The sequence below is a fragment of the Bufo gargarizans genome, chromosome 4 (genome assembly GCF_014858855.1).
Source record: "Bufo gargarizans isolate SCDJY-AF-19 chromosome 4, ASM1485885v1, whole genome shotgun sequence".
In the NCBI taxonomy this organism is placed as follows: domain Eukaryota; kingdom Metazoa; phylum Chordata; class Amphibia; order Anura; family Bufonidae; genus Bufo; species Bufo gargarizans.
The window spans coordinates 387,243,558-387,256,235 of NC_058083.1; the positions used below are offsets into that span (position 1 = coordinate 387,243,558).

A 12,678-nucleotide genomic window follows, 5' to 3' on the forward strand; every position below is an offset into this window, starting at 1 on the left:
TGAAAACTAATATTTGTGTCATTCTCAAAACTTTTGGCCATGACTGTAGATTAGGGCGTGGTATACTATTAATTACGTTGAGAAGCTACATGAATTGTGCTGAGTGACAATAATAGATCAATGCAGGGCATTTGGATGTGCGATCCATGTTTTTTTTTTTTTTTTTTTTTTAATCTTACAGGTGTCTGTCTCTTTCACTAGAGGGAGTATGGGAGTTTACTGTATATTTTTTTAGCATTGATTTTAATGTATAGTGTTGAGCTGATTTTTAGAGCAGCAATGAGCAGGAACTGCAGCTCCACCAACCAGCTCAGTCATACATTCACACAGCATGCCGGCCTGCCATGGCATGGAGGAAACAGCTGAGCATTTCTGTGACTCACCCGTTTGCCTACCCGTCTGAGATGAACAAGTGGAATCCTGGTGCCCAGCCAGCTACATGCACTTGTGTGGAGAGGTGAAGAGAACCTCCAGACAGAGGGGCAAGTGACTGGTTACCGCTAGTGACATCCTGGGTATTGTAGCAGACATCCAAGTAATCCTGGAAATTACTTACAGTACTTCTAATTCTGGTTACCCTGTCATCAATTGTCATAGTTGCTGTCATATAGTACCTGCTGTGATACCTACTAGTCATATACTGTACCCACTAATTTTACCCTGAGCTGTGTTACCTTATCTTGACCTGTGCTCTGCCCTCTTATTATACCCTGTAGTGTTCTCCCTTATCATACCCTGTACTGTGCCCCTGTATACCCTATACCAGTGATAGCAAACCTCAGTCACTCCAGCTGTGTTGAAATTACAACTCCCAGCATGCTCTATTCATTTCTATGAAGTTCTGAGAACAGCCAAGCAAGTGTTCATCTTGGGAGTTGTAGTTTTACCACAGCTGGAGTGCCGAAAGTTATTCATCACAGCCCTATACTGTGGCCCAAGTAATATGTTGTACTGTGCCCCCTTATCTAACCATGTTCTGTGCCTCCCTATCATACCCTATACTGTGCTCTCTTATTATACCATATATAGTGCACCCTAATCATACCCTGTATTGTCCTCACTTATTATATTCTATACTGTGCTCCTAGTCATGTAATGTACTGCACCCCTAATCATATAATGTACAGTGCCTCTTTATATATCCAGTTATTCAGTCACAGTATAGTGGTGTTATCCGGTCACAGTATGGTAGTGTTATCTGATCATGTTATGGTATTTGTTATCCAATCACTATATCAATCTATTTTACTGTATGGTACTATTATTAAGTCTCTGTATGTTGGTAACATTCAGTCAGGAAATGTATTATTACTTAGGTGTAGGGCTAATCTATGTACAGTATGTAGATTCCAGTACATGATAGTACAGTGTGCCCTGTACTTCTCAATAGAGCAAATGAGCCTTGGGGAACACAGTCCACCCCACTGATCACTAGGACCATGCTGTGTGCTAGGTAGCACTGTGCCAGCAATCATTATATTAAAAAAAAGTTATATCCATCATCTTCTCCACTTTATTATTATACTTGTTTGCAGAAACCAGCAAATCATGGCGGCAATTGGTGGTTAATTAGGCAGCTCACTGTTCTGGCTCATAGTAAAGGGTTCTAAGCTCTAGGCGGTGATTAGGTCTAAATTCACATACCGTTGCAAGAAAAAGTATGTGAACCCTTTGGAATGATATGTATTTTACACAAATTGGTCATAAAATGTGATCTGATCTTCATCTAAGTCACAACAATAGATAATCACAGTCTGCTTAAAGGGAACCTGTCACCTGGATTTTGGGTATAGAGCTGAGGACATGGGTTGCTAGATGGCCGCTAGCACATCCGCAATATCCAGTCGCCATAGCTCCGTGTGCTTTTATTGTGTAAAAAAACGATTTGATACATATGCAAATTAACCTGAGATGAGTCCTGTACTTGAGATGAGTCAGGGACAGGACTCATCCCAGGGTCATTTGCATATGTATAAAATCGTTTTTTTTTTACACAATAAAAGCACACAGAGCTATAGGGACTGGGTATTGCGGATGTGCTAGCGGCCATCTAGCAACCCATGTCCTCAGCTCTATACCCCAAATCCCGGTGACAGGTTCCCTTTAAACTAATAACACACAAAGAATTAAATGTTACCATGTTTTTTTTGAACACACCATGTAAACATTCACGTGAGGGTGGAAAAAGTATGTGAACCCCTAGACTAATGACATCTCCAAGAGCTAATTGGAGTGAGGTGTCAGCCAACTGGAGTCCAATCAATGAGATGAGATTGGAGGTGTTGGTTACAGCTGCCCTGCCCTATAAAAAAACTAACACCAGTTCTGGGTTTGCTTTTCACAAGAAGCATTGCCTTATGTGAATGATGCCTCGCACAAAAGAGCTCTCAGAAGACCTACGATTAAGATTTGTTGACTTGCATAAAGCTGGAAAGGGTTATAAAAGTATCTCCAAAAGTCTTGCTGTTCATCAGTCTACGGTAAGACAAATTGTCTATAAATGGAGAAAGTTCAGCACTGCTGCTACTCTCCCTAGGAGTGGGCGTCCTGTAAATATGACTGCAAGGGCACAGCACAGACTGCTCAATGAGGTGAAGAAGAATCCTAGAGTGTCAGCTAAAGACTTACAAAAGTCTCTGGCATATGCTAACATCCGTTAGAGAATCTACGATACGTAAAACACTAAACAAGAATGGATTTCATGGGAGGATACCACAGAGGAAGCAACTGCTGTCCAAAAAAAACATTGCTGCATGTTTACAGTTTGCACAATAGACATTTTGCAGGAGAAATTAAGGCCATCTGTCCATCAGCTGAAGCTCAACAGAAGATGGGGGTTGCAACAGGACAACGACCCAAAGGATAGAAGTAAATCTACAACAGAATGGCTTAAACAGAAGAAAATACACCTTCTGGAGTGGCCCAGTCAGAGTCAGATTCCTGACCTCAACCCGATTGAGATGCTGTGGCATGACCTCAAGAAAGCGATTCACACCAGACATCCCAAGAATATTGCTGAACTGAAACAGCTCTGTAAAGAGGAATGGTCAAGAATTACTCCTGACTGTTGTGCACGTCTGATCTGCAACTACAGGAAACGTTTGGTTGAAGTTATTGCTGCCAAAAGGAGGTTCAACCAGATATTAAATCCAAGGGTTCACATACTTTTTTCCACCTGCACTGTGAATGTTTACATGGTGTGTTCAATAAAAACATGGTAACATTTAATTCTTTGTGTGTTATTAGTTTAAGCAGCCTGTGATTGTCTATTGTTGTGACTTAGATGAAGATCAGATCACATTTTTGACCAATTTGTGCAGAAATACCAAAGGGTTCACATACTTTTTCTTGCAACTGTATATACTATACCACTGCATCACAGCTCTTACAGCAAAGAAGCATTTGTGTCTTTGGAGGCTGAACCTTTTCTTTTGACACTTCGATTCTAAAAGAGAGATTCAGCCTCAAAATGGGAGGCCTTAATTATAAAGTCATGGAACATGCTTTCAAAAGAATTTATAGTGGCAGAATGTATTTGGCACCTGTTTACATCTGTGGTGAAGTTCTGTCAAATTTCCCATAAAAATATTAATATTAAATGTACGTGATCACTTTATATTGTATTAAGGATTGTTTTTATCCACACATACAGAGTATTAAGGATTGTTTTTATCCACACATACAGAGTGCCAGTCCATAATTTTCTCTTTATTCCCATAAAAATAGTATAGTGTGCAGTGCTATTTTTTCCAGTAACTTCGATGGATCTCATTAAAGTCAGTGGGATCAATCATGTGACTGATTTGGCACTGCCATCATTTTAGATTTTATGTTCCTAATAGAAAACATATATGTGAATGCAGTGAATGCAGTAAATCCAGCCCAAACAATATTAGGGTACTTTCACACTAGCGTTTAAGTTTTCCGGTATTTAATTTTGTCATAGGGGCTCAATACCGAAAAAAAACTGCCAATGGGGACAAAACTGAACTGAACAGAATGCTCCAAAATGCATTTTGTTCCATTTAGTTGCGTTTCCATACTTGAGAGCCAACCGCAACATGTTGTATTTTGCTTTCCATCCTGGGATGTGGAGCAAGATCGATCCGGCATGACCCCCAATGCAAGTCAATGGGGACGGATCAGTTTTCTCTGCCACAATAGAAAACGGATCCATCCCCCCATTGAGTTCATGACGGATCCGTCTTGGCAATGTTAAAGATAATACAACTGGATCCGTTCATAACGGATGCAGATGGTTGTATTATCAGTAACGGAAGAGTTTTTGCTGAACCCTGCCGGATCCAGCAAAAACGCTAGTGTGAAAGTAGCTTTAATGGTATTAATGTACAGAGTAGTTCAGAGATCAGAAGGAAATTTATAGTTAGTTGCTTCTTGTTCTTCAGGGGTGGGTCTGGCTTCCGTGGGACTTACTGGGATTTGTTTTGCAGTTTTTTGTCAGTGGACATAGCTAGATTTTTATCTTACTAACTTGCCTTTAAAATACTTGTACATTTCCATCTCTTAAATAATAATTATTTAAAACAATAATTATGTTGCAAGTTCATTTCATAGCTTTCAAATCTTAATTTCTGGATTAATTGTACACAACAGTCCTTTATACTAATAATACAAATTTGGAAGGAATATCCTTTATACAATCTCTGATAAAGACACTAAAAATGTTTTAATCATTTAGTCAATACTGGGAACATGTAAGATATCATCACTAGTTGTGTAAGTGACTAAATGTAATCAGTTTCTAATTCTATATAATCTATCTGTAATGAATAATCCATGCAAATTTATGTGTGGACACCCCAAAAATGCTTCATAAAAAAATAATACTTGTATTGATTTGGCAATGTTAGATTAATATTTGTTACCTGAACTTCAACCACTAGAGGGCAACAAAACCATTATATTTTTTGTGTACTACATTAAATTACAATGTACAGATATTTAAATAATAGAGATGAGCAAAACGAAGTTGACGAAGTGGAATTCGAATCTGAATTTCCTCACGCTTCATGGTAACGAATCACATTTTTTTACTAAAATGGCTGCTGCACATTTTAGGACATGGAGCAAAGAACGAGGGATCACCCACAATGCCATGCATGCAGCCAATCAGCAGCCAGCCAGCCATGCGATGTCACAGCCCTATAAATAACCTTTGGGATTCTGCCATTTTCCAGTATGCTTAGTGCAGGGAGAGACGTCATCAGGCGCTAGGGACAGTGCTAGGAAAGACTTCATTTTGCTGAAAAAACGATTTACAAGTTCAGGGAAAGATTAGTCTAGGTGTAGGGAAAGGATGGGGAGGAATTATTCTGCTGCTTTTAGGTTTGCAATAGATGATACCTCTAATTCCAGCAAACCTTGCTTATTATTGGGGTGCAAGTGCTGTGTGATACAGCCATTAACAGGGTGCATTACTAGGAAATATTTGGACGTCTTATTAGCCCTTGTGCGGTACAGTTATATGTTCTAAAGCCTTTTTTGGGGTGTATTAGTGGAAAAATAAAAATGCTTGTTAGTTGTTGTGCAGTGAAGTGGCAAAATAACACAATTTTTTGGGGTGTACAAGTGGAAAAAAGGGGATTATTTGCCATTCAGTCATGCATTTGTATGGTTTAAAGCATTTTTTGGGGTGTATTAGTCTACAAAAAAAAGGACTTATTTGCCGCTCAGAGGTGCAGTTATATGTTTTAAAGCCTTTTTTGGGGTGTATTAGTGGGAAAAAGGCTAGTTAGCCATTGTGCAGTAACAAAATTACAGCCTTTTTTGGGGGTGTATGAGTGGAAAAAAAGTGGTATTAGCTATTCGGTGGTGCAGTTATATGTTCTGAAGCCTGTAATAGTGGAAAAAAGTTTTACTAGCCGTTCAGCATTACAGTTATATGTTCTGAAGCCTTTTTTGGGGTGTATTAGTGGGAAAAAAAGGCTCGTTAACCATTGCGCTGTGAAGTGACAAAATTACAGCCTTTTTTGGGGTGTATTAGTGGAAAAAAGTGTTATTAGCTGTTTAGCAGTGCAGTTATATGTTCTGAGGCCCTTTTTGGGGTGTATTACTGGATAAAAAGAGCTTAATTGCCATTCAGCGGTGCAGTTAAATGTTCTGAAGCCTTTTTTGGGGTGTATTTGTGGGGGGAAAAGGACTTATAAGCCTTTGTGTGGTGAAATGACACAATTGCAGCCTTTTTAGGGTGTTTTAGTGGCAAAAAAAGTTTTATTAGCCGTTTAGCATTACAGTTATATGTTCTAAAGCCTTTTTTGGGGTTTATTAGTGGGAAAAAAGGGCATTTTAGCCGTTGTGCAGTGAAGTGACAAAATTACAATCTTTTTTGAGTTGTATTAGTGGAAAATAAAAGTGTTATTAGCCGTTCAGTGGTGCAATTATGTTCTGAAGCCTTTTTGGGGTGTATTAGTGGGGGAAAAAGGGCTTATTAGCCTTTGTGCGGTGAAGTGACAAAATTATAGGCTTTTTTCGGTGTATTAGTGGGAAAAAAGTATTATTTGCCATTCAGCGGTGCAGTTATATGTTTTGTAGCCTTTTTTGAGATGTATTAGTGGAAAAAAGCACTTATTTGCCGTTCAGCGGTGCAGTTATATATTCTAAAGCTTTTTGGGGGCGTATTAGTGGAAAAAAGGGGCTTATTTGCTATTCAGCAGTGCAGTTATATGTTCTAAAGCCTTTTTTGGGATGTATTAGTAAAAAAAAAAAAAAAGGGCTTTTTAGCCTTTGTTCAGTGAAGTTACAAAATTACAGCCTTTTTTTGGGGTGTATTAGTGGGAAAAAAGTATTATTTGCAGTTCATCAGTGCAGTTATATGTTCTAAAGCCTTTTTGGGGAGTATTAATTTCCTTTTTTATTTATTTATTTGATCGAACAGTATGTCAGGCAGAGAAGTGGCCCTGCACAGGGGACAGGTAGAGGCTTAAATGTTTCTGGCGCAGGCACAGGTCGCAGCAGAGTAAGGGGGCATGGCAGAAGGGGTCACTTCGAGGGGCATGAGCTCCCGGTGTCATCTAGCAGTTGTGTCTTGACCAGCAAACCAGCGGTTCTTGAGTGGTTGACTCGGTCATCCACTTTGTTCCAAGTGACATCAGACACCCCCAACCAAGAGTCGGTGGGTTCGTCAGACACAACCCTTAGTTGGCATGGCCTGGGAGCAGGCCCTTTGCCCTCACCTATCAATCTGCCTCTATCTTTTTCTGTTCCCTCAGCCAGAGAAGTATTAAATGCTGTGGGCTTAGCTCCACTATACAGCAAGGACAAGCTACTAGAGGACAGTCAGCAGCTACTGCCCAGCCAAGATGTGGAGGAGACATACTCCGCTTCCTCTGGTAGGCGGGCAAGTAGTAATGAGGAGAGTGGCATGGGAGCTGGTGTTGTGAGCGGTCAGGCTCCTGGCTCAGAGACCGTTGAGGAGGACATCAGTGACATGCAGACAGTACTCGATGATGATGTAGCCGATCGCAATTGGTAGTCGGGTGACGAAAGGACTTCATCATCATCGGGAGAAGATGGTGGCAGCTTGCATGTGAGGCAGTGGCGGAACCATAAAATCTGTAGCATGGTCGGGAGTCAGCAGGGAGTTGGGAGCCAAACATGCCCAGGGTAGACCACCCGCTTCGTAGGAGCCTACCTGCCTGGAAAGTAGTGTTGCAGGGCACGGAGGCAGCGGCCGTAGCAGTCAGTCAGTGCGGAGTGTTAGAGGTTAAATCACCTACTCGGCGGTGTGGCAGCTTTTTGTTAAGCCGGCGGAGGAGGTGAACATGGCCATTTGCCGAATCCGTGGGCAGAAGGTGGAGCATGGCCAGGGTGCCAATGTTGGCACCATGGCCCTGCATCAGCATTTGCAGCTTCACCATAAAAATGGCCTGGGAAAACCATGTCTCCGATGTGGTGCTCCAGCCTGCCGCAGCAACCGCTGCATCACCCAGTGGCACGCACCCGATTTCAGCAAGTCAAGGCTCCACCATCTCAGCCGAAGAGAGCTGTCTGTCCTTCCCATCATCTACCAGTCCTGATGCTCCTGCTCCTTGTCCTCATCATGCATTTTGTCAGCAGTTGATCACCAAAGCGATTTGCAAGAGACAGCAATACCCGTGCGCTCATCCAACGGAACGTGCTCCTGGCCAAGTTGCTGGTGCTGCAGTCCCTCCCTTTCCAACTGGTGGACTCTGCACCTTTCATAGAACTGATGGCTTGTGCCGAACCGAGGTGGAGAGTCCCAAGCCGTCATTTATTTTTCAAAAAGGCAGTACCAGCTCAGCACACATATCTAGAACAGAAGTTGGGCAAGTCCTTAAGCCTGCCAGTGTCTGTCAAAGTGCACAACAGCGCCGACGTGTGGAGCTGTAAGTACAGGTAAGAACTTTATGGCCCACTGGGTAAATGTGGTTCCTGCCCAGCCACCCCAGCTACTTGTCCAGGTGATGCCGCTTCCGCCTCCACGTTCTCAAGCCGTTAGTCATGCGACAATGTCTGCCTCCTCATCCTTCACTGTGTCCTCAGCCTCCACTGCAGGGATTCATTTGGAATGGAATGCAATTCACAGTAGTGCCCCTCCAGCATACCACATGTGCAGGGCACGGCGGTGTCACGTTTTTCTACACCTCATTTGCCTGGGCGAACTGAGTCACACCGGGGAGGAACTTCTCTGCGTCCTTAAGAAATCAAATGCTGGCTTTCTCCACAACAACTCAAAATCTGAACCATGGTGACCGACAACGGGAAGAACATGGTGTCGGCACTGCGTCAAAGAAGGCTGAGACATGCGCTCTGCATGGCAGACGTGTTCAATCTGGTTGTCAAGTGGTTCCTAAAGTCTTCCACCCATCTGCAAAACATTCTAAAAATGGCCAGAAAACTTTGCATGCACTCCAGCCACTTGTACACCACCAACCCTCCTTGAGCTGCAGCAGCAGAACGGCATCCCCCAACATAGGCTGATATGCAACGTTTCCACCCTCCATATGTTGGACCAACTATACGAACAGAGAAAGGCCATAAATGATTTCATGATAATACAGATGGACAGAGGTACTCTCCTGTGTAACTTCGATGTTAGCCAGTGGCAGCTCATGCTTGACACCTGCCATTTGCTCAGGCCCTTATTGCCACGTTATTTGTCATTCGCCAGGTCTAGGGATGACCAACGTCATTCAACTGCTTTATATCCTGGAACAGATGCTGGTAAATCTGGCTGGTCAGGTGACTGGAGATGTGGCGCCTACATCTCATGGTCACATGAGCCCTGTAGGGGCTGAACTGGAGGAGGAGGACATTGGAGCACAAGCAATGTGTAGCAAAATAGGTGGTTTTTCTACACAGTTGTAAGCAGAGGAGCAGCAGCCGGAGGAACATGAGGGAGATCCGGAAGAGGAGGCAGATGACCCAGGCAAACCGTGGTAGTATGCAGTGCAGATGGAGGCAGGGAGTTCCTCCGAGTCACGTGCACAAATGGCCGCTGCATGCCCACTTGCTTGGGTAGTGACAGCCGAATTGTCACCATTCGGCAGAGGGATGACTTCTGGCTCTCAACCTTGATGGACCCTCACTACCGGTAAAAAATGGGGGCCTTTTTTACACCAGCTGAGAAGGAGGACAAACTGAACTACTATAGAGACATCCTATGTAGTCAGTTGGCCGCTGCCTATGTGCGCCATCGCCCATCCACTCGCAGGTCTGACTGGGGGGACCCTCTGCGCTAACGTTCCACTGCCATGGCTGCTGTGGCAGGGTGGGGGGCTAGGAGCAGTACCAGCTCAATCAGTAGCAACTTAAGTCTAGAGTCGCAGATGAGCAGCTGTCTTCACCCGCTTAGTAAAGAAACTACTCACCAGCAGCAGCAGCTAGACCTGGAGCAGAACCTGAACCAGCAGGTGGTGACATACTTGCGCAGCTCCCTGCCACCCCACATTGAAGATCCACTGGACTACTGGGCAGCCAAACTGGATTTGTGGCCACAACTGGCAGAGTTTGCCATGGAAAAGCTGTCTTGCCCGGCCAGTAGTGTGGCATCAGAGTGGGTGTTTAGTGCAGCAAGGGCCATAGTTACCCCAAGAAGAACTCGCCTGTCCATGCAGAGAGACTGACCTTTGTCAAGATGAATCAGGCGTGGATCAGCCAGGATTTCTACCCACCAATGCCTGAGGCATCAGACTAGATCATCTATGGTGCCACTCCAACACTTTAAAAGAAGAGACAGGTTTCTTCTGACTACCTGTCTCAGCTGCTATTCTGATGCTGCCACCCACCTGATGCCACACATCTGATGCCAAGTGCTCCTTCTTTCACCCACCATCTTCAGCTGGTACTTCAGCTGGTATTTCCACCCACCTCCCCACTCCGTCACCATGTCACTCTGTGGTCTCCTGATGCTGCTGCCACCTCTACACTATGTCACCTTGCCACTCTGTGGTCTCCTGATGCCACCTACACACCGTCATTGTGGGGCTCCCTCTCTCAACCATAGGGGCTGCCGTGCTGTGAAGGCAGCGCCCGATGGTTGCCATCTACAGGACATTTGATAGTATTGTACTTTGCAATGCAAAAGAAGAATTATATTAAATTCAGTTTTTATTCACGATTTGTATAGTGTCCCAACTTTTTTGGAATCCGGTTTGTATGTATCTCAAAAAGGTATCGTAATTTAGAAGCTATATGCAATGGCAATTTTATTTTTCAAATGCTAATTACACATGTTAGCTCACTTATCCCTGTCTAATATAGTGATTAATATTGAATGTAAATTTAGGCTCCTTTGCAAACCTTCATTGTCAGCAGTCAGGAACTTCAATCAATATTTTTAATAACGTTAACATCACCAGGACTGATTATAGACTTACTGAAATGACATTCAATACAGAAAGCAGCCTTTTGGCTGTTCTAGTAACATTATGTTTTGCATTGGCTTTAAAGTAGCAAATCAAATCACTTAAAACTGAGTCTCTTCAGGAGATAGCTTGCTGTTCAGCAATATAATCATGCTTATTGATACTGAAAGGGATATAGTTCAAATGAGACTCAGCATAAAGAGATATATTCACTAAAGAGGATCAATTGACATTGTTAACATGTATATTACAGTGGCAATTGTTAAAGCATAGAAGAGATTTAGAAGTACTAAATGGATTTCCCATACTTTGGGATCACCAGAAAAGTTTAGTGCACTTGCTGGCAGTTTGATTCCTTTGAGCAATAATAGCAACAATACTATTGCATATATATACTATTCTATTCTTGCCATCAAAATTGACAGAACCCCTTGATGGACTCCTGAAACACAGATGTGAACATTATTTCTATTGTTTTTATTTCTTAAGATCTGCATATATTTTTCTACACCGGAGTAAAGTAGGAATGCGTCACATTTTAAAGTATCTTTATTATAATTTAAAGGGGTTATCCCATGATTAATATAAAAAATGAAAATTCGAACTAGTGGGACAATCCTTTAATACGTTTAGCCATAGCAATATAAGTCAACTACACAAAAACTTTGACTCATAAATAGATGAGTGAATCAATTTGGCACACATTTTGCAAATGTCTCAGATTTCTGCAAGTCCGAAAGTTTTTAAATTCATATTGCGTGAATCACTCACAATGACAGAGTCTTTTTACGGATCAGGAAACAGATAAGAAGGGTCATATGATCTTGGGCGGCAACCTGGAGTGCTTCCCCACAATGGCTTACAGGCAGCTCTATGCTCTGGAACAGCCAATCAAGGGGGACTATGTTTGTGAGTTACAAATGACTCAGTGGATGAGTCACAGCTAGGGATGAGCGAACCCGAACTGTATAGTTCGGGTTCGTACCGAATTTTGGGGTGTCCGTGACACGGACCCGGACATTTTCGTAAAAGTCCGGGTTCGGTGTTCGTCGCTTTCTTGGCGCTTTTTGAAAGGCTGCAAAGCAGCCAATCAACAAGCGTCATACTACTTGCCCCATGAGGCCGTCACAGCCATGCCTACTATTGGCATGGCTGTGATTGGCCAGTGCAGCATGTGACCCAGCCTCTATTTAAGCTGGAGTCACGTAGCGCCGCCCGTCACTCTGCTCTGATCAGTATAGGGAGAGGTTGCAGCTGCGACGTTAGGGCGAGATTAGGCAGTGATTAACTCCTCCAAAAGACTTCATTCAGAGATCGATCTGCAGCTGTGGGTCATTGAACTGCTGCTATTCAATTGCTCACTGTTTTTAGGCTGCCCAGAGCGATTTTCAGTCACTTTTTTCTGGGGTGATCGGCGGCCATTTCGTGTGTTGTGGTGCGCCAGCACAAGCTGCCACCAAGTGAATTTAACCCTCAATATTGTGGTTGTTTTTTGGCTATATCCTACATCAGGGTGAAGCTGTCACACCAAGTGCATTTAACCATCAATAGTGTGGTTATTTTTGGGCCATATACTACATCAGGGGCAAGCTGTCACCAAGTGCATTTAACCCTCAGTAGTGTGGTTCTTTTTTGGCTATATCCTACATAAGGGTGAAGCTGTCACACCAAGTGCATTTAACCATCAATAGTGTGGTTATTTTTGGGCCATATACTACATCAGGGGCAAGCTGTCACCAAGTGCATTTAACCCTCAATAGTGTGGTTGTTTTTTGGCTATATCCTACATCAGGGTCAAGCTGTCACACCAAGTGCATTTAACCATCAATAG

General features: G+C 43.0%; 1 protein-coding gene across 1 annotated transcript in view; it reads right to left on the minus strand.

Moving 5' to 3' along the window:
* The window catches only part of TMEM178A (transmembrane protein 178A), a 168,058-nt gene that overhangs the window by 41,466 nt on the left and 113,914 nt on the right, over positions 1-12,678 (minus strand). The window lies entirely within an intron of this gene.